The sequence below is a fragment of the Vollenhovia emeryi genome, unplaced genomic scaffold, assembly GCF_000949405.1.
Source record: "Vollenhovia emeryi isolate VEMERY1.0 unplaced genomic scaffold, V.emery_V1.0 DF939156.1, whole genome shotgun sequence".
NCBI classification, from domain to species: domain Eukaryota; kingdom Metazoa; phylum Arthropoda; class Insecta; order Hymenoptera; family Formicidae; genus Vollenhovia; species Vollenhovia emeryi.
In genome coordinates, this window is record NW_011967210.1 from 937,312 (window position 1) to 963,819 (window position 26,508).

Genomic DNA, 26,508 nt, shown 5'->3' on the forward strand with positions numbered 1-26,508 from the left:
CGCGAGGACGCCGGGAGAATCGAGTTTCCACCCGAGCGAAAGTTACTCGACACCGCTGGCGCAGGTAGGACGAGGATGAGAGAACGAAACACAGAGGCAAGGCGAAAGAGCAAGGGGGACAGGGAGACGCGAGCGGAGAAACCTTTTGCAACGACACGAACCTCCTTTTTTTTACTCCCCATCTACCGACGCCGTTGCGACATTCAATTTCCACGTTCCGCACGCAGCCACCGCGCGATCTATGTACTTCTGGATACCGTATGTGCGTGCCCATGTATAAATAGACGTGTATGACTATCAACAATAATTCGAATACGCCCGGCTAAGCATACGCGCGGCGAAGTTGCGATAAACCGGCTCGCGCCGGTCGTTCGCACGCATACGCGCGGGTCGGGACGCGTGCAACGACAACGACACACGCGTGCACGCACGTCCGCGCGCACCATTGAACGTATAACGCTCTCGATAAGCTCGCGCAGCGTGCGCAAGCGGGGTCGTTACTTCGCCCAGCTAACAGGTATACGTCTATGCATTCGTGTTCACTACATTGCGTGTCGGGGGCGTGGGGCGATTCACCGCAAGTAATTAGGTGATGTGTTTATCGCACATCAGTTACCCGCCGTAGTATCACAACGTGACGGACTAACTAGTGATAATCGATTATCACCCTCGGATCGAATTTTTCACAGTTCGCCGGCGCCGCGTTCGCCAACGCGTGTGCACGCGCGTACCGGATCTGGCAACGCGCGCGGTTATCTCGTCGCGGACGCGCTGCGCGCCCCCGATGCTCTTTGTCCGTTTCAAAGAACGCGCTCGAGTGTCCGCTGATTCGATACAGCGAAATCTTCGTGGATTTTAGAGCGCTCGACCGCACCAGATTGCTCATGAAATTTCGAGGTAAAACGAGATTAATTATTCATCCATCGTTTACCCTCATTACTCCCTTGTATTTAGCTATCGTCCTTTTTTTTTTTGTTTAAAACGTTGCCCCGGAAGCTATTTTTACTTCAAGTGGAAACCTTTGCCGAGTATAAATCATTTAAGTCGAGCTGTACACGAGCGTTCGTCGACGCAAATATTCACGAGAACGGCACTCCGCGGATGTAGAGCTGCCTCTCGAGATGGAACGTGGTGATCGATAACTTTAAGATCGCGGTCACATTGATCCGCACTGATAGAACTACTTTAGAAAAACTCGAGTCGAAGAAAGAGCCCGGCTATCTCTTTCTATCTCTTCAATCCTCTCCGTTACGACCGCTTAAAAAGCGGAAAGAAGCTGAACGCCCCTGCCGGGGCGAAACGCGTATTACTTGGAAAGTGTATGTCGTTCCGTAACCAAGACGAAACTTGAGTTGGAAAATTGCGGTAAGTAGGTAATCCCGAAATCGATCGGGGAGGGCTTTCCACGGGGCGAACTTTAATATCGCGTTTGACGTCACGGGAAGGCAACGTGAAAATTATTAATGGGGAAACAGAGAGGTGTTTTCAATACCTTCGTATGTTCGTCGGATACTCTAATTATCTAACATCTCGCGATGCGAAATTCTCTTTAATTCTTCCTGCAAAATGGTGAGCAACCAAGCAAATTGAGCGTACTAGTACAACGGCCGGGTCCCTAGACGCTTTTAGATGATTACGATAATTGTTGTACATGATGCTCATAATGGACAGCTTGAAGAAAGAAATCTATTTGCCTCAGTGGTCGAATTGGTGAGACGCCCGTCTAGAGAGAAGGGGGAAGTCCAGGTTCAAACCCTGGCTGAGGTAATATTTTTCGCAATAAATGTTCTGTGTTAAAAACACTGGCCGGTTAATGTCGACTAAAGAGCTTGATTGTTATCTATTACTAGCAACTTGAAGAGGTTTCTATGTTAGAAATCTATTTGATGAGATATAAAGCGTCGCGCAACTAGACTGATATTAAAATGCCGCCTTCAAGTGCATCCGAGGGACTTGGGGAGCAGGGACAGGTGTTTTCCTGATTTTCGTGACAAAAACGATCGACAGACAATGGCTCTCATTGAAAATTTGTTATTCCGGCGGTGTATTAAAATTCAGCTATAGTCAAGAAAGCGTGAATGCCTGAGTGAAGGTAGTTTCAACATCTCGTATTGTTTAACTAGAAAGTTTCCCCTGCTTGAATACTCGCCATGATTAAAGAGCTGCCTCGTCGGTGTTCTCGCAATGAAACTCGCCGTTTCCAGGACAGACATTGTTCTGAAACTCTCCGCCGCACGACGGACGCGAATCGACTGTTAAACGTTGCGTTCGCGTGGGGTGGCATAATGCGCGGAAAAATAACCCGGTTAGCCCGCGCGAATACGCAATGGACCATTTACAGAAACGCTAACCCAGTTTTGCATTTTAATATTGCTGTTGTCAGCTATCCTCCGTATACGTTGTCAATGGCGGCCATCGGAAGCAGACAATGCGATTGTGCTTCAACAATAACGCATTAAAAGATACGAGCGTTTAATGGACCGTTGAAGTTACACGGGCGATCGATGAAAATACGTGTTTATACCACGAAGCACTCGGATGCTTTTAATAAGAAACACCAATATTGTAAGTTATATTCTATGGCGAATGCTCGAAACATTTACAGGCGGAATAAATTCGGATAATCGTGAGTTTCGTTTTATTTTTATACGATACGATTTCCGGCAATAAAAGTGGATGAGACTGCGGTGATAAAAATAGATTATACTCGAGTCATAAAAGTTTCACTTAAGACAAGTGGGGAAAAAATAGAATTTTTACTATGATAAAATAGTCCAAGATGTGCCGCGAAGATCTACAACGCGTAAGGAATAATTGAGCTCCACTACTTTAACTGATCATCTTGTACTTAAGAGCAGAGTCACTTAACAAATTAATATCGAACGTATCGTGAATAATATAACGCGTACAACTTAAAAAATCTGATTCACCGACGTAACGCGAAGGAGGACTTTTTTCCCGAAACTTTCACGTAGAAATTCCTCTTTTAGACGTTCCTACAAAATCGCCTCGTCACTATTCAGAAACCTCGCTCGAGTTTCAAAGCTCAGTACGTGACATTTTTTAACACGGACATCCGCTAGGGTCTATCTAGTCGATGCGGTTTTAATGACATTTCCTGCCGATCTACTTTAAAACTGAAACTTTGCGAAGCGTGTCTTGGCTCGATATAATTAATCGATACTCCCACAAGGGGGACAAAATTTATTTTCTATGATTATCCCGCGAAAATATAGGAAAAAAGAGAGGACCCGTAAAAATATTACAGCACGCACGACGAATTGTTTCACGGGAGAAAATAGTCAGGTTTCCCGCAGTGATTTCCACGACAGTGTACCATAATTGGTAGTCGCGTATTTGCTTTTGCCGTGCCACAAATTCCTACCTGTAATATTGCAAAAGGCGCGAGTATTGCGGGAATATAAATTGTTCGCCGTTATTTTTCATGTTTCACGTCTGATATGGCTGGGAATACTCGCGGTTCATTTCAACGCGACAACATTTATGATCTCTCGACGAGTATATACTCTCGATTGGATATTTCGGTACCGAGTTATTCCGCGGAGACGTGCTACTTTATTGATGCGCCAGCGAGCCAGGCAATTGATGTTTTTTAGTATCTTATTACATGAGTCGGGAAAAGTTAACCGTTATGAGAAGCAATCCTGCATCGATGAGATTAACGATTTTTGCACGTGCACACACAAGCTCGTTGCCTGCAATCATCGGGGTTGGCATGGGACGCAAAAATGGGGGCGAGACATTGTCGCACCAACACGACACATAATTTATGTACACCCCGTCGCGACGCAACGATAATGAAAGAGTCGCGATGAGAGTTAATTAACTCGGCGAAACCGGAAAAAGGGACGCCGGAGTCGATTAGAGTTGGATATATTTTATCTGCTTACTCGCGAGTGCTCGTTTTTTCCAGCCCTCCTCTCTTCCCCCATTTTTTCTGCGAACGAGACGCGTGGAAACTTTTTGATTTATACCGCGCGGTGTTTGTTCGTATTTCTTGAAAAGTTTCTCTTTCATAATGCAAAAGATACACCGGCGCTTAAGTGCCGCTTCGAACAGTCGCGTCAACGTTACGCGACCTTCGCGAATCGGCCCTCTTTTCCTCCCGTTTCTCCGCTCCTTGTTAAATTTGAAATTACATTTTTTTTCCCCAGGCGACGAAATATTTTTTCATCCCTGCCCGCGGAGGAGAGAACGAAGTTCGCGGTTGTTCCATTTGTTCGCCGAAACAGATTCCAGAGCGCGATTCAGGCTGAATTAACAGAGACTTCGCGCGAGCCTCGCAGTTTACGTGAGAGGCGCTCCTTTGGAGCACACACGCACTTGTCCAATTTCACCATTGCGGATTGTGAATTCAGCTTAACTAACCTAACTCAATTTCTCCCAGCGCACTGGGTCATATCGGCAAATTGAAGTTACTTGTCTTTCCAGCGCTATGTCGCGCGTCTCTCAATTAGTCGGCGCGCAAGAAAGCCTGCGACCTTCTTTGGCGCGCGACTTCCGGAAGAATCACAATGAGCCGCGGTAACATTCTATGGTTACTGTAAACTCCCCGAGAAAACTTTTCGGTCCGTGCCGACGGTGGAAATTGCAGCTCACACTATTAGTATGCGGAATGTATTTCAAACCACGCAGCCGGTATCTTTTTATCTCGAAACAGCGGTAAACGTCAATTAGGAGAGTTTTATGTTGCTCGCGCCCCTTATCCTCGTCAATGGCATCGATAACGGAGGCAACCCCTCGCGCTGTATCGCGCGGACGAGATAAGCAGCGTGAAAGTCGCGGGAAACAATTTATTTCAGCCTGTAAGGTGGAATGCAGATAAAGGCAATAGGAAGCTTTATAAGCTGAATAGGATTATGAATAATTAACAAACTGTCTTGGCCGTTATATAAATCACGTCTAATGGATTTTGTATAGCTCCCAATGCAATTGCCTTCCGCACTGAGAATCTCTCTCTCTCTCTCTCCGCGCGCTTACAAGCACTACCTGGGCTACCCACACAATCCCCCGGTGAAAATTCCATCTCGCTCGAGGCATTGCTATTCCAGCGAACAAATTCCAGCGCCACAGCAATTAAATTCTAAGACGGTGGCGCTGATGAATCGAGCTTTTTTTAATTACGGGGAACGAGTGCGGAATAAATTCTAACGAAGCTCCGACGCCGTCCCCCCCGCGATAGCCGGTAACCGTCGTCGTAGTCGATGGCGAGGGCGCGTTACGCGGACGGAGGTGCGGACGCATTCCAGACAGTGATTTTAACAGCGCCGTTTCGCGAAACATTAGGATTACTCGCGTAGCGCTGTCGCAGTTTAACGGCTCCCACGTTCGAAAGTAATTAGGTTAATTCCGCTAAAAGCCCGCGTGGCCGGAGGCACGCCGAAATTATCAGCAGTTTTACTCGAGTTCAAGCGGAAAAATAAGATTAACTCGGAAACTAGCGGTGGGGAGGGGAGGGGGAGGAGGAGGCGAACAATGGACGGCGAATCAAAATAAAGAAAAAGATTAACAATCCCGCCACGGTTAGACGGACGCAATTAGCCGGTCTTTATTCCACGTCGCGTCCCTATCTCCGTTCAAGCGAGGCGATTCGCGCTCTCCCGAAATATGAAATATGAAAAATATTCGCGCGCCGCCGAAACGCTCGATACCGCTTACACCTCCGTGCGGCTCTCGCGGCATTCTTTCCGGACACGTTTCGATCGGTTCAATTCCTGACACGTTTTTATTCCAAGTACATTCCCGTCGCGCCGCCCGAATGGATTTCACCGTGGCGGGATGACGTGGTAGCGCGAGGGAGAGGACGGGAATTATTGATGTCACGAATGTACTCGTGCACGACAGCTACTTCCTGGCGCATTACGAGCGGTCACCGCCACTACGACGGCAAGTTTTTCAATTTCCAGGCCTCGAAACTCGAAAGCCGCCCGTTATCATCCGAAAGGCTGCGTGCCGCTCGCAGCGGGGCTCGCGAGGAGGGCGGGCGGGGGTCACGTCACGCTAATCCAGGAGCCGTGCCCGTGCAAGTGAGTGTAGCGACATCGTCTGTAATTAGTTTCGCCATTAAACGACTTTGAAGTTTGCCCCGGCGATAAGCGCGGCTTACATCGCCCCGGCACCTTCGCCGTGTAACGCGCCCGAGACAAAGCCCGGGCGAAATTCCGCTGATTGCTTCGTCGAAAACATTTATTGCCGGCGAAAATACATCAAGTTCCAGCGATATTTAGCGATAAGAATCGACCGACGTGGACTTTTAATTATGCCGCGACAATTCTCGTGACGCTTTCCCGCCGTTCGCTACGCTCGGCTCCGATAATGCGAAAATCGTCGGCGATAAAGCGCGACAATTGCACGCCGGAGATAAGGAAATGAATTATCGTTGGCTAATAGGGTCGACATACGATTGTTACGCGCCAGCGAACCTCGCGGATCGATATTATCGATACTACGTGCGTATTATAGCGACGCGCGTCTCTGCACCGACAAAACACGCCACGCTCTCTTCCACACTAAGGTAAAATAACTTTCGCCTGAGCGCACCTCCCTCGCGGAGCGTACAATAATTCTCCGCCCCGACGCCGAGGCGTCCTGTCTATTTCGCTTAAGTTTGCCCCGAGCGAGCGCTACGAAATGCTCGAATAAGTGTCTCGCTGCTCGTTGTAAATCTGATCACGATTTGTCTCGGTTGCGATGGTTACGTCGCGATGACGCGTATCGAATGCCGCCGAGACTGTTCGAGAGATTTATCCCGGGAAAGACTTGAAATAGCCACGCGCGAGGTAGCGATTCATAGTAACAAATAGGGGTGTATCTTCGGGGAGGTAGGCACTGGGACGCGGCATTTATTAATTTTCGGTGAGAGAAAAATAACGGGCTAGGGCTGGACCAGGTTTCGAACCCGGGACCTTCCGCTTGTCGGGCGAACGCTCTTCCAACTGAGCTATCCAGTCCCACGCTCGAGATCCTCCTCGCTTACCTACTTTATTTTACTGAATAAAGTAGGAGTGCGGCGCAGCGTGGCGCGGAGAAATGTGCGCTGCTTAGTAAACAAATGAACGAACAGATCCGAGTTCAAATCCAATCACGGACACCGCTGGATTTTTCCGACGCTACCTCTCGGAGGGAAGTGGCAACCGAGAGTATCTTGCCACACATAGGTACCCTTTAAGGCCGAATCATACTAGCAATTGTCGATACGCACATTGTACTGGGATTGGCGATTGTCTTTTAGCCAATGAGAGCGAAACAGCCAGTGATTTAATCGATTCTCATTGGCTAGACCTAGAGGACAATTGTCAATCGCAAATACCAATCCAATCCGAGTCGGAAGTGCTAGTCTGATTCGGCCTGGATAGCTCAGTTGGAAGAGCGTTCGCCCGGCAAGCGGAAGATTCCGGTTTCGAATCCTAGCCATAGACTTATAATCTATAGACTGCGCATTTTGGCTGCAGAAGTGCACAAACTTTAGAACAAGACAACATACTTCGGACCTTATTCTCTCTCCGTCTATCAATGTCTGGAATGGGGCAAAAATTCAATATGGCTACTGTGCTTATCTTTTAACCTCTATCAACTGGTTAGTTGGGTTGACTATAAGTTTCCCGTTTTAATTAGTCATTTCTGTTGCTTGTGTTATTCCCTATTCCTAATGCCTGTGCTTTCCTATTGTGTGATAGGCTTAAGAAGTGGCGTCTTAGTGCCTACCTCCCCAAAGACACAACCCTATTTATTACTATGGATTTATTACTATTACCTTTAGGGGTATAGCCCTCCAGATTGAAGGTTTCCTCCGGCAAGGTTAGCAACATACGAAGATGAAGTAAAACCAAATGCTCAAAGTACCAGAACGAACTGGATAAAACAGGCTTTCGGCCTAATGCACGAGGACGAAGAAGAAGTAGGAACAAGAACGAGGGATTAAAATAGTATGAGGGACGCGTGAATCGCATCGTCACGCGAGTGACGAGCCGTCGTGAGGAAAAGTGCGAACGTGCCGATACATAAATAATCGCATCAACGATAGTCACCGCGCGAAATTGCTTCTTACGAGTTGTTCGCGGTGGCCGGGGAAACTTGTCGGTTGGGCGAAAGAAGATTGCAACGAGACCGATAAAGTACGTGGGGCGGTGGAGGCGCGAGCCGCTCACGCGGCAGCAAGAAAGACTGTGAAAATGTGGACGAGGAGTCAACTGAATAATATCGCGTCGGTCTGTGTACTTGTACTCGCCGAGAAGTTTCGGAGTAGTCGGTCGCTTCGTTACGGCCGCGGCAGCACTTACGAGTAATTAGTCTAACAAACAGCGAGCCGAGGGCAAGGCTGGACTGGTAATCCAGTAAGCGATTGCGGATAATCGTGCGAATCCCTTGACGCTTCGAGATCGATCGATGGATCGTAGCCGCCCACGTCAAAACCTATGATTTTTTATCCCTCTCCCCTTTTTCCTCTCCCCCCGAAGGCAGAGCAGCTCGAAAGCATATATTCGGGAGTCTCGTTAGGTGATAAATTATCGCGCGATCGCCGTTCGGAAATTTATTGCCGCGTTTCATCGCTCATACGTCCAACAATATGCCGCTTATATTGGACGTACTTTACTGTAGAATTTTATTTTATCACCGGAAATGCTTTCACTCCAAACACAAATAAATCAACATAGTCAAATGGATCACGTCGCTGCGTAAACGTTTCATTTTTATCGTGCACCTGTATACGTTTGCATTCCATTACGCGCTGAGATGAGCGTTACGCGATTACATTGATATTCGATTTAACACGCATTGAGAATGCGCGCATTGCAAATCAGATTCAGACGATTTATTTGATCCTCCGTTGTCCGGCGTGCAATGTGGAGGGGAATGCTGACTTTTTCAGGACTCTTCTGAGCCGGCGCGATTCATTGTTGGGGAACTCATCATGCGCCCGCGTCTCCGGTGTATAGATATAATACGGCGAAATACGGGACGTGCCGGCGGCAATTTGCAGAATTTATCTCGCCGGCCAACCAGCGAGACGGTGGCGAGATAGCGGCGAGAGGATTCTGGGCGATTCTCCTATGGCGATTGCTTCGTGGCTCATGTTGCCGAAAGCTATGTAATCTTTAAGCCACATTATTAGCGAGACGCGCCCACTATTGTGCGACACATTTTGTGGATTTAAAGCTTAAATTTATCTCGTAGAACACCACGTGGTAAATGACTCGCGGTCCAAGTTGCCTAATTGTTACCGAACGTTAAAGCGAATGAAAATATCTAAGCGGCAATGCGTAAAGGGAACGAATTTTGCGAGCGCACAATGAACGAAATCGATCGCAGCGCTGGTAGAAAAGCAAAACAATTAATTAAGTGAATTCACGTTCGGCCGCGAATTGCTCTTGCGAATTTTCCGAAAATATAAACTGCTTTCCTTCTATCGATCGTAACATCGGGCAGACACGCGTAAAGGTATGCTCTTCAGCGTTACAAAGAGATTGCGGCGAGAGCCACGGTGCTGATATCTCGCTCGCCGCACATTCGGCACGCGAAAGCTCCTCCTCGGCATTCTCTCTCAGCAGCACTTTGCGCTGCGCCAAACTTTACGTCGGTGCGCATAAAGCGGTCGAACGGGAAACGCGAATGCCGAGTGTACCGCCACGTCGATCCGCGCTGGCTGGTTGCTCTCAAGCCTGCGGGACGACCTAATAATCGGCCGGCGGACATCCACGGTCGAGAGGTCGATCGAGATGGCGTCCGATGGCGGGCCGGGATTATACCCCGGAGGGAAATCGCCGAGAAGGAATCAGCACGATCGCGGTCAACGACCTTACACGGGCGTATACGTACAATGCTACCGGAATCACTCCGGATTACCTTCGGAGATCGGCAATTTCGATCTCGGAGCGCGACACTGCCCTTACATCGCGGGTGAGAGCCCCGTCGTAGCCCAGCGTCTAGATTCGCGCGCGCGCGCGCGCGACCGATTTCTTCAAAAGGCGTAGGTCGCAATTGTTTCCTGTCTTCTCAGGCGCACCTGGTACTGTCTTCCCCCGATCTTCTTGGTGTTTCGAATAAAGATTTTTTTCCTTGCGGCGTGAAAGAAAAGTTTGCTTTCGAAAATGCGCTTACCGAACAGGATTTTAGTAAGAGAAAATTAAATGTTACGTGGAACTTTGTCAATACCTACTTCCCGAGTAATCTGTAATAATTTATAATACTTTTCCTTGAAATAAATGTGCTATTCCATTTAGATCTCTTCAATTCCTTTGACTTACTTCTTCTGTAATAAATAAAGGGAGAGGAGATTATTATTTACTCAAACTTTTCTAGAATAAAGAGTAAACTTTGGAGCCTCGCACATGTATATTATATCATAGCGCTTATCTTCAGCACAAAAGACGCACCTGCTTTCTTAACTTTCTTCAGCGCTACATCAATATTAAGAAACTGTGTCATTTATGAAATTAATCTCTCCTTTACGCGTGCATTATACATAAATTACAACACTTTCTTGGTGTGCTGTTAACCTTTGGATAACAAAGTTAAAATGAAATAAAAAGCATAGCGATATTTCTGTTCCTATAGAAATTTTAATGGACATTTGTGAAAGCTTTTTGTTCTTCAGAGTGTAAATAATAAAACACTATTATTATTCAAATAAATTGCAGTAATAACCTAGTTCCGTTAACGTCATGAAATAAAATGACGAAAATTAATTTCATGAAATATAAAATAATAATTTTATATTAATCATAATGTTAATTATAAAATTACATCAAAATTACATTATTTACATAATGATTGCATTTGAAAAACTTTGCAGAGCGTACTTAGTTGTTATATTTTATTTAATATTATACTGTATTTCTTTCGCCTTTCAACGTTCCTAATTGTAAGAGTACCAAGGCATTTTAATCGTGCAATAAGATCCACCAGGTCTCGCGCGAAACTCTAGTTTATAGCGCGTACTTGTCACCTGATATCCGCGCCTTCGTCGCTCAAAATCAGAAGCGGATCAGATCTGCAGTAAGACAACACTGTTGTACGGAAGCAGACCTTGATTCAATCAGGGAAAACAGATTTGTGCGCGCCTGTGAAACTGACAATGAGTGAACGAAGGTTGGCTGATTGTCCGTCAAATTCTCCCGATAATTGATATTTTTGGGTAACGCAAAAAGTTTCATGCGCGAAACCTCATAAAGTCACGTTATAAACCACAAATATTAAGTGTAAGTCAATTAAGATTTAGATATAATTGTTCCTTATTAAAACTTTCGTCCGCGGAAAGAAGCAAGTATTGACGTAACCGACGTAAGGAGGAAATCACGGCGTATGGTATCGCGGTAATATTACCCTGGTATCTCCTATCTGGTTGGTCAAAGCTCATCTCATAACACGGCGGCTCATCTTGAGGAAACGGCTTTTAATTCGCATGTTTCTCGCCTGCCGGGCGTCGGCTTATAACCGTGTAGCCGAGGGTGTAAGCTGAGAACAATGGTGCCAGTCATATCATCCGCTTGGTATTCGTGGCACCTTCCACTCCCGAAGCACAAGGATAAGAGACGAAGAGATTTAACACGGAAATAAGACGATTACGGCTTAGCTTAACGCCGTCGCCGCCGCTAAAACCCTACGCCTATACCCCACTCTCGCTTTGACTTTAAAGCGATATCGCGGATGAAGAACGTGTTTTACTTTTCTTCGATCCCGCGAAAACACCGAGTGTCTGTTCCGTCAAACGGAATTTAAGCTGTTAAATTCCTCGATACCTCGCTCGCATCTCATTATCGTGAATAGGGCGCAGCAGAAACATCTATTTATGCAATGTACAATGGGGAAATTGTGCAGTCAACGCCACGCGCCCGTCAAATGTCAAGAATACGCGAAATCAATAGCGAGAATCTCTTTCTCTCGAAACTTTGTTACAATAGATGTACGCATCAATAAACAAAGGCAGAGCGACGGCTACGCTATCGCAAAGTAATGTAATTACGATTCGGTTCGGAATTGTGTTAGATACCTTCATAACTTTCGCGTACCTAATCTGTACATAACGTACCACACATGTGCCATTTGCAGTCTCATTTCTGCTCCACTCGCCGGATATAATTAGTGTTTCGTCCGCAGAGAATCAAGCGTTCCGTATTAGCAAAAGCTCCACGTTCTCACTTTTTTATCGATCGTCTTCCCTCAACCCGCGTTTCCCACGGATCGCTGCATCCCCGAGGCGGTTCTATGGTCACCACGTTCCGCGAGATATTATTGGTCTGCGTGAAGATGAGCGCGCGCTTGTGTGTGTGTGTACGAGAGAAAGAGTGAGAGAGCACAAGGCTGGACCGCTGTCCGATCGGATAAGTTTAGCAGGACCAATTGGAAAAGTCGGTCAAGTGCTCTCGTGCTGTCCGTATTTGCGGTCGCAAGGGAGGATCGTCATCGGGTGTCCAATAGGGTGATTCCCACGAGGAACCGCCGGTCAGCTGTGAGCTTATTATTTCTGATAATAACAGGTCAACCGATATATCGAGGCGAACGGTTCGCGCGAGGGATTCCCGACGTGAATTCCCTCGTAGACATATAATCCGCTGGTCCGCGGCTTGATTGGACCCCGGGCATCGGCAGGTCGCTCGATATATTTCTATTTGAATCCGCGTGATCGTTCTCGTCGGTTGGATAACGACGAAAGAAATTCTCTCATAAAGTATGCTATCCGTGGAATCAATTTTAATCACAGTTCTGTCGCCCGAATCTATTTACTTGGAGATTGATTGCAATTTACAAAAAGAAGAAAGAGTGCGCGCGCTGTAACGTATATGCAAAATATGATCGACGTTAACGAGAATTACACGTGGACGTCAATATTTTGCGACTGTAAAATAACTGTACATCCCTTTCAATCGTAACATTAAGGATGCTCGCACGTGATTAGCATTCGTTAGTGATGCTTGATTTATTTCAAAATAATATTCGCACCTGTCTGTTATTATACTTTTCGAAGGTGTGCAGCCTTGATCTTTATTTCAGGAGGGCTCAGCACCCCTCCATTTGTGCGATAAGGTTGATATAATTTATTAAAGAGACGCAGAGCGTGCGAATAAGTTTCTATTCATGATATCACGATAAATTAATGCGTTTCCATTAGTCCCAGAAACCGTGTTTTAGCTCGGCAATGTCCACGGAGCATCCGCGAAACGGGAAAACGCTGAAAGGATTTCTCTCTGGTTCCGTCGCTCTGGTCGACTCTTTTCGCTCCAGCAAAGAACTTCCGTAATTCGCTTACGCATTCGCAATGGACTTATCCTTGCCTCCGTTTTGCACGCTTTCTCGGGGTTTATCCGACCAGAAATCTCAGAAAGAACTTATTACGTAAAGGGTGAACGAAAGGAAAGAAAAGTACGGATAGCACAGAGGAGACGAGGGAAAGATCATTAATTGGCTTCTCCGATTCTCTCTTGTACGATACAGGCACCGTTGTTTCAGCTTCCCACCTTCGCCTTTGCTCCGTATTCTGATTTACTGCTTTCTTACTGGCGCTTATTCTTATCTTTTATTTGAATCGCATCGTTAAATCACGTTCGACCCATAAAACTGCGCCTTCGCATTGAAATAAGAGCAAGAACTTACTTGTTCCCATTTATAAAGAGTCCAAGTTTACATACTTGTACGAGTGGATTTAAATGAGACAATGTTCAGGCGATAATTTACTCGGACCGAGCATGAGAGAAGGTGAGCACTTTAATAACGTTACAGTTATTCTGGAAGTCGTATAATAATCGGGGCTACGTGATATATATCTTATTTCTTGCTGCGTGCGAAGTATTTGAAATCGAGAGGTGAATAATGAGCACGATTTATCTGCGTTGCATTTGTCATGTCGCAAAATCCAGTCACGGATATTGGAAAAACATTCGGAACCGGCGAGATGCCGGCAATAAGATCGATAAAACTTGAGATGCGGTAACGACGTGAGAAATCTAGGTAAAAAAGCGTAGCACGGGAACGACATTTGCGTTTCTCGTAAAGTTGGCGACGGCAGCGGTGGTGGTGGTGGTGGTGGCAGACTAGTTTGAGAGGTTTTTAGTATTTCCTCATTTTCTGAAAGGCACTTCTGTCCTCTTGGAAAATGCGAGACTTACGCGGACTAATGCACGGTAATCGCACGGCAGCTGACGAAGGCTCCACAAGTCTGACCCCACATCGTCATGAATGATTCAGTGAGCGGACGTAGTATGGAGGGTCATTATCGTTATAAAGGGGAATGAATTTTACACGAAACACCGTAGACGTTGGGCAATAACGCGTGGCATTCATCGCCAGGGAATAAGCTTCGTCGCGCGCCAATGGAAAAAGCTTGGGTTAATAAATAACGGAAGTGAATCATTCCGATATTATCGAACTTGTATGCGCATTACGCGACACGAGGATAAAAGAATCTGACATGTACTAAGAGCTTGCATATTCGCAATATTAGTTGAACTATATGTACATATATAAGAAATTAAATATTCTATCATTCTAGGACGTTATATTTGAAATCACATTTGTCTAAAACTAATTAAACAGGTTTGCCATGATTGTACTGAAAATTAATGAGTTATCTAGTATGTATAATTTTGAATTAATACTTGTATTATTAAGTCAATCTCTTATCGCTGCGAAGAATATTAATTATCCTTTGCATAATTAGTAATTCGTATTTTAGGAGTAACTAGGACAACAAGTGCGCACGAAGATTTCTCTTAGAACAACCTATCTAACCCCAGATTCGCATACTAAAATGATCCGTATAGCATTCGTACGGATAACTTTTTTGGCTAAATAGTTATTGGACATGTACTTGAGATGACCAGAAGTATAGGCAACAACACTTTCAAGTATCGACTTAACACACCCTTTTTATGAGAGGATTCTCGGTCTTTTCAACTCGAAAAGCGCGGATATTGAAAATAGCGCGAGCCAGGCTTTGAACCTCCTGTCCCCCTTATATCCGCGTGCTTAAAAAGCACCTTCCGCTCTCGCTTTATGAAATTCATGTGTTATAAGTCCCTCAAGTGAGTTGATTGGATTGGCTCGTGCGGCCGCGTGGTGTAACCCCATTTTTGTGGACGCGAAAAACCGATCGAGATTCATAGTGCTACGGGCCGCGTGGTATATGGACGCCCGTAGCTTAGATTTCGATTTTGACGAAGCTTTACGCGAGCGTCGAATGGCACCAATTTTCGCGGGCCTCGTGAAACTCCCGATGTACAGGACGGATGGAACTTTATGAAATTCATGAGGGACGTCGGTGCACTTACCGACCGGAGTAGCTTGGCACGAATATTTCTTGGAAATCGTCGCCGCAGGGAGTAAGAAACTTTTCATGGATTTTTATATAAACTTCGGATCTTTGATTCAGCCCATAAAATTTTCAACTGCGAATGAGCGACGATATCGGCAGCTGAATATCGTCAAATCGCTTCTGAATTTGTACACGATTTGCATCTTGCTGGTTGACGAGGCAACTCGTCTACTTAGACTTATTTTACATACTGTTAAATTTTCTGTGGGACAAAATTATACAAACTGTGACTCACCGAATGTAACGATTTCCACAAGAGCTCAACTCTTTACCGCATCTTCGGCGCGTGCGGTTAATTCTGCAAGCGTACAATTATATTGTATGTAATAACATGACATAATAAATTAGATACTTATCGTCTACGAGATAAAAACGCAAGTTCACTAATCGGGAATTTCGAGTTAATTTTAAATAATTGATTTTTATGTTCTTTATTAGCACGATTGCTGCTTAACGATTGATGATTGGAAGGAAGGACTGTGGTCCGGGCATTCGCAGCGTTAGAAACTTTAGTGAGACAAAGTACTTGAGAACTAAGAATGGCCAGCGGTAAGAAGTTTTATCCACAGGACACGCTTAAAACGAAGAGGAAGTGAGTTTGCGAGTACGAGTGCGAGCACGGAGCAGGATCTTCGCAAAGCGATCGCGACTATCGCGAGAAAAAGGTGCCGGAGGGGGTGCGCATTGATTTCAGGTGAAAGGGCCGGGCGACGTATAGGTGATGGTGCGTTTCCATATGTATTCCGGCATTTCAAGGTGGTCGGGCAGTCGATACCCTTCTTTATCATTTTTATGGTCGGGTAGGAGGCCGTGGCGGAAACGTCCGCATATTTATCCGCCGGTGGTGGCAATAAAACACAGGCCTTGCGCGCATATCCGGCGCTGTCGTGCCGGTGCTTTCCCGCGGCGTATAATATCTCGCTCAGGAATTTCGCGGCGGCAAAAAGTTTGGGTATATGCGCGTGTGTAAAAGCACATCTGATTCGAGTAAAAAATGAGGATGAACGGGTCGGATCGCGCGGCCCGCCTGGCAAACTTGATGAAACGTTGGAAGACTATTCCCGGCAGATTCATCGGCTAACTTTAGCCGCCTTCTTCGTGCGCTTCTTCGGTTCCCATCGAAGTTGTCTAACTTCGTAGTGGATGTGTTTGATAATGGCATACCTCGGAGTACCGAAGTTGGTCTACGTACTGCCGAGAAGCGACTACGGAGCGTCTATACTCTCACGTATACAAATACTTTGATAAGTAAGGAAAAATGGCGAACGCGTTTCCGATACATTCACTTTTACGCATTGCAGCGACGTACGAGCGTACGTAAGTCCGTCGGAAAACATTGATATTTAAATGCGAAAGCGAAAGAAACTATCGGACGCGCGGTTATTACAGCTACGACGTAATCTGGAAAAATAGCTAGAATCTATTTTGACGTCCCTCTCCATTTTTCTCAGCGATAACCATACGAAAGATTTATCCACGGATAAAGATAATCCCGACTTCAGGAATTGATATCCAAAGGCACCATAACAGCAGAACGACTGTCTCGTGCGATACGTTCTCTAGTTTTGCAGGATCGTCAGATCGATGCTTAAATTATACCTAGTCAATTAGATCGATAAACCCTTTCGTTTCAAAGGCGTGACAATGAGTTTGACAGTAGAGGATACATTTGTCGCAGTAATTATTTTAGTTTCAAGAACAAAGCCACATATTTTAGACATTTTTCATATTCGAAAATGCGAAAGAAACCGATTATTAGATCGACGAGAACCGAGCGCTGACTTTGTGAAAAACTCATCGAAAAGAGTAGAACATTTTCTTTGATTAGACTGCAGTTTCTCAAGTAAAATAGTTATAACCTCGGAAAGGTTTATTCATAAATCAGCCTGCGCCACCTTGCGGGAACTTTGTCACGATAGAATAAATAAAAGTATATATAACATCTACGTATTATATATGTATAAAACTTTTCATATTATGTGATTTATAACATTTCATCTCGGTATTCCGTCTTAACTTAAATTTCACGTCGCTGTACAGTACTATTCTTCCTTTTACACCCTCTGGGACTTCCAAGTAATCGCAAGTAGGCGGAAGTACGGATCTGGAGACGTAGAGACAGACAGACGAGTAGAAAGCAAGCTATCGCAGTACAGTAATCCCAGCCGTGTTTTCTGGGTCGGTTGCATCCGGGATTGCGGTACCCAGCGCGCATTGTCTCCACGAAATACGGTCGCGGAAGGAACGAAAATTATGCCCCTCTACCGTCCGAAATGCTTTATTTCCCCCGTCGGCTGGTGCATTCGCACATTTCTATTCCTCTCTTTCTCTCCCTTTTCGCGTCGCGCGTGGTCGAACGCACCGGGAAGCTAAGGAGGACACCGCGTTTGCCTTCGCGATGTCTCGTAAAAAGACCGGACTTAACGTCAGAAAGAGATCGTAAAGAAGCGGCACGATGTAAAAACAGTAGAGGAAAACGAGCAAAATGAAACGCGAGATCAAAAATAGGCGGTCAAGAGGAGACGGAAGACACGAAATAACATATATCGCCGTTGGCTCCCGTTGCGTAGAAAGTGAGCATTACGAATTAAAGGCATCGTGCAGCAGCAGCAGCAGCAGCAACAGCAACAGAAAGGGTGTAAGTTTAAATAACGGACATCAGACGAGGCACGACAGAAAGAAGCAGGAGGAGAAAGTCGCGTGCCATGACTCTAAGAAACCCTTTCCTATCTTATCCCGAGCTCAAGGCACACGTATCCTCCCTCTTGCTCTCTCGCTAAGTGGATATTCTTCTTTGTTTCTTCTTTTCCTTCACGTCTACACATCCCTTTGGTATACCCGTCCTAACTCCTCTTCTTTATGCCGTTGCCTCTCACCCGCTACTCGATTTATTTTCTCGATCAAACCTTTGACCAGCTTCGAGTGGAAATCAACTTGGCTCATCGGTTACTATCGGATTCGACGGAGTCGCGGAAGAAGGTCGCGAATTAATTTTAAGCCCCCGCGATATCGAGGGAAACTTGTCAGGTTGAATTACGCTTGATAATTTTTGAGTCAACGCGGAGGATATTTCGTTTGCAAGTATAATTCTATGCTAAACGCTGTAATATTAAGCGCAATAATTAAAATCGCAGTTTCACTGCGGGCTGAAAGCGACCTGCGGAAGCTAAAGACATCTCGGCGGATGCAAATGACGAGGATTACGTATTGCGAATTCTTAACAAGATATATTCTTTGTTTCATAAATCGCGAAAAACTTGGCGAATATTTCATCGATAGTATATACTATATACACTCCGAGCCCGAATCTTTCTCTCTAGCAATCTGCACTGTAATAATGTTTCATTTCGCAACGTTGTATCGAGTGCAGAGCGAAACTGACAAGCGGTATCTTACAGTCGCGTCCCTCCGCGGATGTATTAAAGCTTTTGTTAATTATCATTAACAGATCGGCGCATCCGGCCATCTGTGCATTCGTAATCGGCAACGGCGCATCCATAATCTATGCGCGTATGCGAGTCGAAAAGTGATTGTCGATATCAGCGTGAGAATTCCCAGCTTACGTGCATAATTAAGCACAAATATCGTCGCATAATTGATCGTATATGTTACATTATGCAACATTATGCGGAGCACGATAACAGTGTAATTCAATGTATTCTGATTACAGCCTCTCTCTAACCCAGTTTCGGATTCTGATTGCAGGCCTGATTATATTTCGCAATGTCCACACACGCGCAGCCGCTTTTTGACAATTGAACTGAACTAGTCGCGACCATAATCGATACCTGCGCGTCAATAATAAAATACCTTCCGATTGTTTGACAAAGTGGTAACTGTCGGGAGATACGTATCGCCCACGGCGTTTAATAGAAAAATGTAAAAGCGCACGGGCCAGTACACATACATCGATGTCGTAGACACGTCGTCTTAGACCCTTTTCATTATTTGATCAACTGCACTGAAATTCTAAGTAAACTTGTGAGATGCATATAGTGATACATTTTTTTTTAAATTTATAAATAGCAGGGGCATCTACATTGTTTTGTGTTGCAACACTCACTAAGTTTGCTGCACAAAACGCATATAGTTGTCCCAAATATTATTATTTATTGGGGTTGTGTCAACCGTAATTATGTGGTAACCATATTCGGTCTCTCCGTGTATCTTTCTTTATATTACGTCCGTGTTTTCTTGGCCATACCTGGCATTCTTAATAATACAGAAAATTTATTGCGAAAAATATCACCTCAGCCGGGGTTTGAACCTGGACCTCCCTGCACTCTAGGCGGGCGTCTCACCAATTCGACCACCGAGGCATGTAATAATATTTGTCGCAATAACAGTATAAAGATGTTGTCTACGCGTCTGTTTCGACTTTTTTATATTGTTATCTAAAAAGAGACAGAGAATTGCTTAACCTCTGGCTAACAGTTAACCAGAAAATGAAAAGCCGGGCCTTATTAATATAAAATTCCAATCTTGCGTTATAAAGTTACAGATTTTCTTTTTTCTACTGGGCGGAATATTTTTCTCGCTGAAACAGTCAGTGCTAATTAATAAAAAGGCGCGATCCAATAAGACCTTATGTTAATTTGTAAAGGATCGCTGTGCGATATTGTAGCCATATTGTTACTATAACAATGCAACTAAGATATCCCATTACATAATAATTTGATACTGACAGCCTATAGTACGCCCTTGTATTCTTGCCGTCAAGCAAAATAACTAACGTCAGAGTGAGTAATAATTTGAATACATTGAAACACAATGCAAACCGACGCGAACGGTAAACCACGCATTTACCGGCTTTCATGGTTATATACCGTGAGCATCACGTTGTATCACCCAACTTCAAATTAGCATTAGTTTACGTCAATGCGACCTTTCTTTTCCGTTCCAGCCCCTTCGCCGCCAACAATTTCGCCTAGGGGCTGCACGGAAAAAATATGTAGCTGCCGTAGCTAAAACTTGCACGTGGCAACTAAATTTCAATCGTAAAACGTGGGCAGCTAATATTTCGTTATGATAGCTACATATTTTGCTACTGTGTTCTATTGTATCTATTGTATCGGATGCGACAGCAAACCGTTTGCTGTGGTTTAGAAACTTATATATATAGAAATCTCTTTAAGTTGCCAGTAATAGATAACAATAATCAAGCATTTCAGTCGACATTATCCAGCTAGTGTTTTTAATACAGAAAATTTATTGCGAAAAATATTACCTCAGCCAGGGTAACGTGCCTCAGTGGTCGAATTGGTGAGACGCCCGCCTAGAGAGAAGGGAAGCTCAGGCTCATACCCTGGCTGAGGTAATATTTTTCGCAATAAATTTTCTGTATTAAAAACACTAGCCGGATAATGTCGACTAAAAAGCTTGATTATTGTTAGAAACTTATAATTACGGTAGTAAAATATTTTTAGCAAATAATTAGCTACTCTGGGAAAAAAGTTAGCAACCCATTTTAGGGCCTAATTAGTAATGGAATAATTTGGATTGTTCGTAACACTCTAATTTGAGAAAAATTTTGACATTTTTTGTAGTAAAGCAACTTAACATTTCGGTTAGTGCCTCTTAAGTGAAAATTATCTTTGCGTTACTGAATATCGACAGAACTAATTGAGAGAGAATGGATTAGTATTACTTAAAAATCTTGGATATAGATAGAATAGCTAATTGCGATTTTTAGTTACGCGGGGTAAAACTCGTAAAAGATTAGAGTTCAACGACGAACAATCCAAATAGTTCGATTACTAATTGTGGGCCCCAAGATGGGTTGCTGTCTCTTTCTTCCCAGAGTATGGTAGCGAAAAGTTTTTTTGAGCGATACCGCACGCGCGCAACTAACAAGTGCATTGTGCTTTTCTCAGCGTTGTCTTCGCGGAATACTGTCTGTCGATCTATCCGTTGTCTTGAGAAGAAGCTTGCGGCGAATCGTACACGGCTGTTCCAATCTGCGAGGCGCACAACGAAGCGCGCGATCCGTCTCGGCGGGCTCGTCGAGACAAACAAGCGCAAACGCATACGGTGCACCGCTGGGCGACGTCTTCGCGGGGCCGACGCGAGCATCTCCCTTTCCCCGTGGCTGGAGAGCCGTCGGCAGGCTCTTCTCTCTTGCCGACGCGACGAAATAAGATACTTCGTGAAAGTAATTTCGCCGAGAAAAGTAAGTTTTCGCCGAGTAATAGCTTCTGCGCCGTTCCCACCGACAGCGGCGGCACTCCACGCGACGCGAGCACGCGAAGAGGAGGAGAAGGAGGAGTCGAAGGTGCGCGGCGAGGGCCCATCTCGAAGGCAAGGCCGGTTGATATTGCCGGAAGAGACTCCACGCTCCGGGCATCGCCGCTGGCGGAATCGAGGGCCGAGGTTAAAGATCGGAGTGTAACTTTAATCGAGGGGAAGCCTCGCTCCCACCTTTCTACCGTTGGTCCCCTTCGGAGCTCGCCCTCGACTACTCTTTCATGTCTCTTTCTAGGGCAAGCGTGCCGGCTTGGTTATTGCTAGTAATATCATCGTAATGAATGAGCGGTCTATTAATTACTCACATATTTAAAGATTATTAGCTTGAAAATATAATTGCACTATCTCAATGTCAAATTTATTCGATAACGTGACAGATCGTCTCGTATGAAGATTTAACGGCAGATCGCTATTTCGGTGTCAATTTTATTTAATAACGTGACAAATCAGTGACTTGGTCAAAACTGATTAATTTTAATATTAGCTTATATAATTTATATATATATTTCCATTTCTAGAGAGGGAATGAATAAAATCAAAGTCAACCGGTATTACCAAGTACCCGACTGTACGCGATGAAAAGCTAGTTTTCCTGACTCGTAATTTGGATTGCCTCTGTAAGGATAAATCTTCCACGACAATGACACGATGAAAGTGTATATAGCTGTATCGGGATTCGCGCGAGAATCTACCGTAAAATTGACATACGATATATGAGCTTACATAGCCAGTCTTATCTGGATACTTGGACGTTCCCGATGGTATCTGCGCATAATGAGACAATGTAGATCTTGAGCGATATCACCGCGCCCTATGAACCTGACTATGAGTGACCATTGATTACTGATTACTGTTTGAATACGGCGAACCATTAATTACTGCCTGAGCGTGCCCGATAATGCCCGATTGTGTGCTAAATCTGACAGCCTGCTAGGACAGAATGTTCATCCGCGCCCAAGCAGGCGTAATCTAGAGCAACCGCATCGCCATCGTCCGGCTTGGCGGAGCGTTGTTCATTTGAAACATTATCGATCCCGACACCAGTCATTTGGGCGGGCATAGAGCCGGCGAGTAATTAAATTAGACAACACCGTCGCCCGCTGAAAATTCGCCGCGAGCTTTGGGCTATTTTCGTATTTCAATGTATGCCTATTCCAATTGCGGGCGCGCAAAACGGCAGGGACGGCCTTATGCGCTTTTCCTAGCCGCTCACGGCCGGAAGTGGGACGTAAACGCGAATTTTGCGATGTTGTAAAAAAAAATATGGCGAGTTTACACATTCTCATTTTAAGCGCGGACGCGGGGCAGGGCGGGGGGCGGGAGCGAGGGAAACGTCACCGTACGCGCACTAAATTTCGCCCGAAAGGCCGTACTTTTTACTGCTTTTCTAAGCATTGTGCCGGACAGAGTTAACGTACAATAGCGCGGAACGTGCCTGCGACGTAGCAACGCGCGTGCGGAGCGAGGTGTGCAAACCGCTGACTCATTCCACCCTTCCGCTGTCTCCCTTCACGCGCATCGTCCACGGCAGATAATAGCGTAGCACGCGAAAAGAATGGAGTGAGAATGTATGGGCCGGCATGTTTAAGGATGCCGTGCAGCCGCGCGCGCACGTCCGCGCGCGTGTGTACATTTGGCATTTCCTTTTTCTAGTTAATTACTCTTTTATCGCCCGAAAAAGTATTTAAAGCTCGTGTAGCGAGCTCATAAAGCAATGACGCGCTTGCACGTCATATTTACGCGTACGTATTTATTATAGCTAGCCGCTCTAGACAGTTAGATGTGCAAGGAGTGCAATATTGTCACGTTAGCGTGACACACTCGAAGTTGATGTGTATGGTTTTGTCTACAATGCAACGAAACTCAAGGGAACAACGAAGGACTAGGACGAGAAGTTGAATGTTCGGTATATAGCCGACTACGCTATTTGCCGACACAGTGAATGTAACACGAAGCCGGAATTAGCGTGCTCGCTATATACTCCTTGAGTCCTGATTACGTATTCCAATCAGAGCAGCTGATGAGAATCCTCACTTTTAGCGGGAACGTAACATAGACGATATTAGAAACGTCCGCGGATTTGGCTGGATCTAATTTATTACGTTGATTATATCACGTGCGCAGCGCGATAATCCACGGAAACTCGTTTCTGCCGAAGCGGGACTAATAATACATCGCTATTCGGACGACGTTTTATTGCGTACCCTACGGCCATTGCTAAATTTAGCCCAAGTTGATTTATAGTGAATAAGATGGATGCGAAGTACGAATCGCGGAGATAGTTTCGCAATGTACATATATTACTTTGCATGTAATCATTTAAAATTGATGCGAGCGTTCCTATCTGCGTGACGTACGTATAGATTTACTTCAATGTATACATTTTGGATGTTATAAATAAAGATTTATGATGAAACATATTTTCGCAGTAATTCTTATCGTGACGGAAAACGATGATACGTCACCATTTTTAATTGGCAGTGGCGTTCTGAATACATTCTACATGAGACAGATAGTAAATGCATTTATGTAAGTTAACCCTTTGAAGCTTGCTGGTAATCCACATTGCCACCTCAACTTCTTTACTTTTTGGCCATTTAATTTCCAGTTAATGCATCTCGGTCGGGTTTTTTTTGCATTTTTTGGGTATCTTTGCAATAAAAAAGGTCGAGCGGTCTTTAATTTTTATTGTAAAAGTTTTATAAATAAACAAATACGAAAGAATAGCAATTTTTTCGGAAAAATTCAGTATTGACCAAGTTTTTTAAGATTATTCTTTTAAGTTTTGAATTCCGTCATTATGAGTTACGAAAATCTGATAACGGATTCGTAATCCGCGACCCCAAAAACCCTTGTACACAAAGTTTCGCAAAAAATGATTCGGTAGAATAATGTATGCTTTAAAGGGTTAAAGCGAGTATGATCATTCATTTCAGATACACTTAGGTTATACGCCAAATTTCGCTGGCTCTTTTAATTAGACTTTTTTTTTTAATCGTACGTCTCTCTTATCGCACCTCGCATAATTGGCACGTCCAGAATTTTGGCAATCATGCACGACACATACTTCCCGTCTGCATGTTGGCGTAGTGGAATTGCGTTAAGGTACGTTGAGATTGAACAAAGAATTTCCGGTCCATGAAAAAGCCACGCGGAATACATTAATTCTGTAAAGTCAAGCTTCTTGCCCGCGGTCTTTCCGGTGATTCTCGAAGGTAAAACAAATCGACGAAGTGATTCAAGTTGCGTTTACATTTCCATTTCACTCTGGTTCTGCAATTAATCGCGGAGTTGAAAGATCATCAAATAACGGAGGGCAATTTAGTTTTCTTTTTCGGAAAAGACGTAAACGTTAGATTGCGCTCGACATAATCGATACAGTCTACGCAAACATTTCCTCGAGGTTTGGCGAACTCTTTTTCTTCCAACGTCGTATACTTAAAAAGTCGAAGATTCGCTCCAAGACGCAGTGCCTCGAGTTAACGGTATGTGTGCTAAGCAAGACGCGTGGCGCGTGCAAAGCTGGGATTTTCCTCCCGCCGGCGGGAAAAATTTTCATTCCATGTATCCTCGTGATCGAAAGATTACCCTACGGTGGTGTGCGTGCCGGCAATACATCCGACGGGAACGTAAAAAGCTACAAGGGAGAGCTTCCGAAATCCTGTGCTCGGGCTGAGCGTAACTCCTAAGGCTGGATCTCGCATACCGTGGCCGTACGTTACGACGCAATAAACCCCCATCCCGGGAATCATGCCAGACATCTTCGAGATTAACCTCCTCCCCATGCCCGCCCCATTCTCTCGACAGTTTCGTTCACCCTTTATGTCGTACCGCCGACGTTGCTCGACTCGGTCCGTCTCGTAATCTCGAACTCACTTAGCGCTCGGCACGCCACGACTTTCCTACAGGCCGGTTTTTACGCTTACCTACCAACCGGCCGTAGACCGCCCCGATCGTGTCGGGATTTATCACGCAATGGATTCCGGTTGCAAGGTGCAAACGGTCCTCCTTAAATCGGCTCTCGAGGAAACGAACGAACGAACGGACGAGATGACCGTGCGGGCTGTACCGCGGCCGGTGTCGTAAAATCTCAAGCTATCGCATTGCGCGCACGTGTCTGTGTAAGCTGATTACGGGTTTTTTTTCACCTTTATATTGCGCAAAATCACGCGCTGCGCAATATTTCTCGAGGAGCGAGGCCTAGCTCCAATTACCAGAGAACATTTTTTCCTCGGCGCGCGAGCTTATTTCCGGCGCCGGTAACTACCGACAATTCCATCCGTGTCCTCGTACGTACAACGGCAGCAGTAAAAACTAACGCAAACTTTGAGGACCATTCTCGTGAAACACGGGGCTCGCAACACGTACTATATTTTAGTATCGCTTTTATTTCCAGTAAATTGCAGCATTGGGAAATAAGGTAAAAGCGTTGTTCCCATGGGTGATGCTCGCTCAAAAAGGAGTACAATGCGGTGATCAATCTTCATAACGCGCAGTAACTCCAGCGCGCATTTCGAAAATAATGCGAATACTCGAACGAACCATTACCCAGATTCGGGTGAAACGAATATGATGTCACGTTCGAGGGGCGTAAAATTGAATGATAATTTGAGGAAAAGCGGAGAGAAGGAGAGAGGAAGAAAGTGCGAGAAAAGGACAGCGGGAGTAAATTGTGGCATCATGTTATAGGATCGTAAATCACTCTCTTAACGAAAGTCTTTGTTGTAATTTATGCGAAGGGAGCCGGTAAATCATTTCGCGAACCAATGGGGCAATTTATAACAATTAAGCCCACGGCTGGCGTGGGTGCTGCGTGCCGGAAAAGGGACGATATCCTCGCACTGAAAAGGATGCTGAGACTGGCTCTGGTTGTGAGAGCAATAATAAGTCTTAATAAACACAGCGGTTGCGGCGCGCGCTTTGAGGAGCTTCGAATC

At 45.1% G+C, this 26,508-nt stretch overlaps 1 protein-coding gene and 1 non-coding gene across 2 annotated transcripts in view; both read right to left on the reverse strand.

Annotated features, from left to right (window-relative positions):
• Nucleotides 1–26,508, reverse strand: part of LOC105565024 (discoidin domain-containing receptor 2) — a 188,856-nt gene that overhangs the window by 120,720 nt on the left and 41,628 nt on the right. The window lies entirely within an intron of this gene.
• Trnav-gac lies at nt 6,899–6,971 on the reverse strand. Its single transcript has one exon. It is a non-coding gene; the product is annotated as a tRNA-Val (tRNA).